This window comes from Vombatus ursinus, unplaced genomic scaffold (assembly GCF_900497805.2).
Source record: "Vombatus ursinus unplaced genomic scaffold, bare-nosed wombat genome assembly UNPS02001287.1, whole genome shotgun sequence".
In the NCBI taxonomy this organism is placed as follows: domain Eukaryota; kingdom Metazoa; phylum Chordata; class Mammalia; order Diprotodontia; family Vombatidae; genus Vombatus; species Vombatus ursinus.
Genome location: NW_020941065.1, coordinates 15,229,748 through 15,237,134, shown reverse-complemented (window position 1 = coordinate 15,237,134; position 7,387 = coordinate 15,229,748).

Sequence of the window (7,387 nt, the reverse complement as noted above, 5' to 3'; positions counted from 1 at the left end):
ATCAGGAAACTGAGGCAGCCAGGCTAAGTGACTTGACCAGGGTTACACAGCTAGTAAGAAGATGCTATTATTATTTCCCTTTTACAGATGAGGAAACTGAGGTAGACAGAGGCTAAGTGACTTGACCAAGTTTACACAGCTAGAAGGTAGATACTATTATTATCTCTCTTTTACAGATGAAGAAACTGGGGCAGATAGCAGCTAAACAACTTGGCTAAGTTTACACAGCTAGTGTCTGAGTCAGGATTTGAATTCAGGTCTTCCTGACTCCAGGCCCAGCCTCTATACTCTCTGCCACAGTGCTGTTCCCCTGTAGCACCTTTTTTTTTTTCCCAGGGGAGCCATTTGTCTTAATGAAGGCCCTGAGGGATTCAATGAGCTGTTATCAATCATTTATCGTATCCCAGGGTCTGTGCTAGACACTGGAAACAGGAAAACAAAACCTGAACAATTCTTACTCTCAAAGAGTGTACAGTCCACTAGCAGATAGAACAGTAATGCAGAAAGGCACACACAGGTGCAGGGTAACTTGGGGGAATTGATCAATCAGCAAGCATCTAAGTACCTACTATGCGCCAGGCAAAGTGGCAGGCCCTGAGGATAGGAAGACCAAAGTGCTGCCCCCAGGGAGCTTACATTCTAAGGATCCTAGTTTAGATTGGAGGAGGAATGAGAGAGGCAGACTGAGGAGCTGGGGGTTGTCTTGTACTAGTGACATTTAGTTCAGTTAAAAAAGTTCAGTGAATCATAGAATTTAGATCTAGGAGAGGCTTGAAGAGATGATGTCTTAAGAGAATTATTTAGAGATGGAAGGGACCTCAGAGATCATTCAGTGTCTCCTCTCTGCCCCCTCCTTTCCATAAAAGAGGAAATTGTACCTGGTGACTTTACCAAGTCCAGATGGGTTGTGGGGAGGGGGCATTTGCCCCTTCAGCAGGGGGTTAATTCAACATAGATTCCTCTAAGACATTGTCTGGCTGTCTCCCCTTAATGGGATCTCAATGGAGAAAAAAGCCTTAAGAGGCCTGGAGTACTGGATGTCCAGTCTCATCCGTTTTTCCTCACATAACAATCAAATCTTAAAAACAAGAATCATGACCCTCTCTTAAACAGCCAATTCTCCCGTGACATGGTCAACAGTTTCCTCTTTATCCTGGTTGCCTTCCCTAGGATACTTTCAGGCCTGTCAATGTCCTTTCGAAAAGGTGGTGCCTAAAACTGAAAAGTGCCACTCGATATGAATCCTTATCAACCAGGGCAGAGAAGGGGAGACTCATCACCCAAGGGTGACACAAAGTAGCAGACGCTAAGCCTGTCCTTCTCATGGGTTCTAAGATCGTTAGCTTCCCTGGCTGCCACCAGCTTATGTCTCCTTTTTACAAGCCACCCCCGCCCGTCCTGTGTTTGTGGAGACTTTAAAAATAATCCAGTTAGGGCCTTGTTCTTCTCATGATTCAATTCCCATTCCAGTTCTTTGGGATACTTTTGTTTCCCAGATTTGTCATTCAATTCAAATCCAATTAAAGAAACTATTTAGCACCTAGTAGATGCTGGGCTTCAAAGACAAACAGGAAACAGACCTTGCCCTCAAGGAACTTATTTTCTGCTTGGGAGATATGTACACACAGAAGCAAATTTTGTACACCCACATATATGTATAATGAGCATATACATAGACACATATATACACACATGTAATTTATATATTATAATATATAATATTTATATATAACTTAATATATAATGCAAATATCTAGATTATATAAAATATAGTAGCATATATTATTTAATTATATAATATATTTATATACAAATATTACATATATATGCAATTAAGTCATTCAGTGTATTAACCTAGGTTTGTGTTATTGGCCTATTTGACAAATGTTCCGTCTCTGTCTTCAATCAAGTCTTTGATAAAAATGGCAACACAGACCCTTGCAAGAATACATTCCAGGCATACTCCATTAGAAACTCCCTTTGTAATAAACATGACTTTAGTGACTAATATTTGAATAAAACCATTCTACTAGTTCATTATGATCCCATAGTCCATTTCTCTCTATTTTTTTTTTTAACCCACAAGAAGAACAAGAGAGGATTTGTCAACTGCTTTGTTGAGATCTAAAAATCCCTCCTGAAGTATCCTCCTAATTACCATTTTAGTTAGGGTAAGACTGGACCTGTGAGGTCATGGGAATAGGGGACTCTTAGGTAAATAATTGCCTTACACAAGCAGGTTGGATTCTTCTTTGCAACAAATTCTTGGTGACTTGTCCTGAACACTGAGAATTTAAGTGACTTGCCCAAGGCCATACATAACAGCCTCTGTGTGACAAAAGTGAAATTTGAATTCAGGTCTTCCTGGCTTCCAGGCTTGCTCTCTGTCCACTACAACACTGGTTAGTCTGTGAGGTGGAAAAAGGAAAGGAGATCAGTTATTAAGTCTCTATTTGAATCTATGCCTTTTGCTTATGTTATCTGTGATGATCATTATTTTATTAAGTTATAATCTGTGAAGGATATATCTAGCATTTAGGCTTTATAAATGTTTATTTATAATTTCCCTGACTCCTAATAGATCATGTTCTATTTTCAGTAAAGTTACCAAGTGGTCCAGATAAATACTCATAGTTTCCATATTCCCATTCAAAAGACATCATAAATATAGGGTCTTCTCAAAGTCTTAGTGCAGTTTTAGTCTGTTAAAGCTTAAAACTGCACTGAGACTTTTGAGACACCCTTTATTTCAGCTCAAAATTCTTCAACAATTTTTTTCAGTTCTGTATTTCATTTCTGTATGCTATTTATCTTTGTACAGCTCTGAGAGTGAATATTCAAGTTTCTTGTTATTATTGTGTTATTTTCTATAGGTTTTTGCAGTTTAGTTAACTTTTTCTTTATGAATGTAGATGTCATTTGGTACATATACATTTAATGTTCACATTTGTTCATTTTAATTATTTAAATATTGTAATGTTTTCTTTTCACTTTGATAGCATGATGGAAACTCCTTTAAATTCACCTAATGCTTAGTGAATTTTGAATTTGTTCCAATCTCTCATTTTGATTCTCTGTGTGTTTTGTTTTTTTAGATTGTTTTATATAGTAGCTTATGTTCCCCTGACCATCACTTTGCTACCTTTTTGTTTTTGCTTTATTAGATTAGTTAGTTCATTTACATTTAATGTTATGAAAGTTAAGTGTGTATTTGCCCTCACTTATTTCCTCAGTATTTATTCAGATTTTTTATTCTCTTTTAAGTAGGTAACAAAAACAGGAAAAGAGAAAGAAATTAAAGACATAAAGATATGGAAAAAGAAGACAAAAATCCTCCTATTTGCTGATGACATATTTTACTTGAAAATCCTAGGAAATCAACAAAGGAACATTGAAGCAATAGCTTCAGTAAAAGATAGGGGTACAAAACATACACAGGAAAATCAACAAAATTTCTGTATAGGAATAACAAGTCTAAGATGTCAAAGATGAAAGGAAGGTCCCCTATATAGCAAAGTATTCCTTGATTTACTTTTCATGGTAGCAAATAACTGGAAGTAAAGTAGATGCCCATCGATTGGAGAATAGCTAGGTAAATCATTGTACATGAATGCAATGGTATATTACTATTCCACAAAGAATGATTAATATGAAGACTACAGAGAAATACGGGAAGACTTATGTGAACTGATGCAGAGTAATTTAAGCTCATCTAGGAAAACAATACATGTAGCTACAACAATGTAAATAAAAACACAGAAGAAAGAAGGGAAGGAAGAAGGATAGAAAGAAAAAAGAAAGAAAGAAGAAAGAAAGAAAAAAGAAAGAAAGAAAGAAAAAAGAAAGAAAAAAAGGAAGGAAGGAAGGAAGAAAGAAAGGAAGGAAGGAAGAAAGAAAAAGAAAAGAAAGAAAGAAGGAAGAAAGGAGAGGAAGGGGAAGGAAGTAAAGAAAGAGGGGAAAAAAGGAAGAGAGGGAGGGAGGGAGAGAGGAAAGAAAGATAAAGAAAGAAAGACAAAAAAAAGGAAAAAAAGAGAAGAAACTAAGTAAAATGTAATTAAAATGACCAAGTGTAGCCCCAGAAAAGAGTTGAGAAAATACACTTCCCCTTTCTCTGCAGAAGGAGGGACCCTGGTGTTGGAATATTGTACAAATGCTCTGGATCTTTTGATTTTGGGGTTGTTTTTCTAGAAATGCTCTTATACCACCTCCCCCCAGCCCCCTTAAAATTCTTTGTTCCAAGGTATAGTTTGTTGATAGGAGATAGGGGAGGGACACATGTTTTCATATGTATGTATGTTTGTATGTGTGTATATACGCATGTTTATGTATATATGTGTATACATACATGTTCACAGATATAATCTATTATCATAATATCATATATTATTAATTAATATAATTAGTAATACAATGAACATATCTACCATCTATATTTCTATAACACAAAATAAAGTTAAAGTTAAAAGGAGCCGTAACTAGATTTTGTTTTTCACTTGTCATAAACAATGGGATGGGAGTGCAGAGGAGAGCTTCTGCTGCTGGTACAATCACGTTAGGGGAGGGGTGATCTGGCCTGTATCCCTGTAGGGTTTATAGGGCAAGAAGACAGTTCCAAGAGGGGGCAATCATAGTATTGGGACCCCATGGGTGGCACATGACAGTGCATTAGGGCTAGAAATCATGTGGCAAACTTTGGGGATGGAAGTTAATGAAGAGTAGAAGTATTTCCTTCTCAATCCCCAGGAGGTTGAGACCCTGGGACAAAGCCCCATCTGTCCCGTGATGGTTGTAGCTCTCTATAGACATACAGTATTACAGGGTTTAGAGCTGTAATGAACCTTAGAGATCATCAATTTCTGATGAACTTCCTCCTGATTGTAGTAAGGAGGAAACTGAGGCCCAGAGAGTTGGGTTTGCCAAAGATCACAGATTTTATAAGCACCCATGCAGGGACTGAAAGGCAGGTCCTTTGACGCCTTCATCTACAATGCTACCTCTCCTTGCAGTCCCCCTTAGGGTAGGCCTTGAATGGTGGAGAAGACAGTGAGATCTCCCAATTGTCAGGCTCTCTCTGAGCCTGCACAGGGTCTGGGGTGGTGGCAGCATCTTCTCCCACTAGGCAGAGGCCCTCCTTGGGCACATGAGGCTGCTTTTCTGCACTGGCTAACGTTTTCTATTTAAATGCAAATTTTGACTTTTCACTCGGCAGCTAGGAAAAGTTTTTTCAAGCTGGAACGAGGGTCACAATAATAATTTATCCACAGGCCTTTTTCTAACAATTACTATTTGTACAAGAAAAAAGTGTTTGTGTCTCTGAACTAGGAAAAAGCTCCTCTGGCAACAGCAAATGCTGATGGAACGGAGAAATTCATAAGAGCTTGAAGAGAGCGGAAACAAGCTGGCAGGTCTGTAGACCAGCTTTGTGTCTTCTGAAAGTGAGGCACATCGCTTGTATGGGAAAGCCATGGCACCAAAGACCCAATTATACTCTGGAGGCTTTTCTCCCTGGCCTGGCTGGTTGTGCCCACGCAGGAGACCTGCGGAAATGGGCAACGCTCCCCATAGCATCTTGAAACACATTCCCTCTCTGTAAAGCATACAGTTTATGGTGTTCATTGATTAAGTGGGTAGCAGCATTTGATAAATACCTAGTACAGGGGTGGGGCCACATGTGACCTCTAGGCTGCAGGTTCCCCACCCCTGAGTCTTAGTATGTGCCAGACACCAGGTTAGGTGCTGGGGATACAGGGTCAAAACAAAAAATTGTCCCTGCCTTCAGGGAGGTTACCTTCTATAGTAGAGAGGAATGCTTTTGGGGTTTTTTTGAGAGGAGGAAAATAAGATAGTGAATAATACTTGTTAAATAAGAAGTGTTAATGAAAAGTTAACTAGATATAAAGAAGGCATAGAGATCTGTATTCAATTAATAAATTACTCATCTCTTCTTAAAGTAACTACTGTAACCAGGTGAGAACACCTCCATTGAATCAGTTAATAAATCCAGGGTGATAGACCAGGTTAAAGAATTCTTTGAAATCAAGAAATGAGTCTAGCCATTTAGGCAGCTAAGTGGTGTAGTGGATAAAGCTCTGGACATGGACAATTGTGGTGAAAATCAAGTGAATGGACATACGGAAAATGCTTTGCAAATGTTAATATGTGATATAAATGCTGGCTATTATTAGTATTATTATCATCATCATCATTATCCTTAGACTATAATGGATTTAGAGACACAGGGAACATTATAATAGTTTTGTGTGAGAACTTAGAACAAGTGGGAACAAAGACCACAGTGTTAGAGCTGAAAGGGAACAAATAGACTGAGATATTTCTGTCAAAAAGGACCTTTTAGATCTGTTAGTCTAGACCAGGGATGGGGAACCTGCAGCCTGGAGGCCATATGTGGCTCTCTAGGTCCTCAAGTGTGGCCCTTTGACTGAATCTAAACTTCACAGAACAAATCCTTGTAATAAAAGGATTTGTTCTGTAAAACTTGGACTCAGCGAAAAGGCTGCACCCAAGGACCTGGAACGCTGTATGTGGCCTTAAAGCTGCAGGTTCCCTATCCCTGGTCCAGACTAATAGAACTTACATTTTATAGATGAGAAAAATAAGACTCACACTGACAGAAATTTTTCACTTCAATTTCTCTGGACTGACCAACATTCCACCAATCAGAGATTCATTTGGGTTAAGAAAACTCCTCTTTTAAAATATAAGAATCACTGGCATGGTGAGAGGGCTATCAGTCATTTATACACTGGTGTGAATTTGTTCAAGCAGATTACTAATCTGAGGGAATGGGTAATTTGGATGTTGGTTTGTCCAGTCATTTTCCTGATCACGCTATGTAATGGCTTTTAGGACCACACGTGAAAATCTACCCCAACTATTTTTTTAGACAAACCTCATTTTTGCCACCAAATGGCATTGGCCATTGTGATCAGCATGGTGGAATGGGAAAAACCTGAGGAGTTGGGTTCAAGTTACTAGTTGTGTCCCTTTGGACAAATAGCTTTACTTCTCTGGGATTTAGTGTCTTCATCTATAGAATGAAAGGTTGGATGGGGAGTAGTTGATCCTTTTTATGTCCTAGCCTCCTTTGTCCATCTTTGTGAAGCCTATATATAGACCCTTGGTCTCCACTCCACTCTATGGATTATTTGTGCCCGACAGGTGGTAGAATCTTCCAAGCTCGTATTGGTCTGATGAGCCATAGTCGGACACACTATACCTTGACCCCAACATCGTGATGTCATTTTGGTCCTTCTCGAGAACAAAGGACAGCAACCAGCCAACCAACCAAACCCTTGGTCAGGACAGTGCTTTTAAATGAATAAAATAAAATAATAGAATAACAAAGGAAACTGATTGTGTGAAGTGT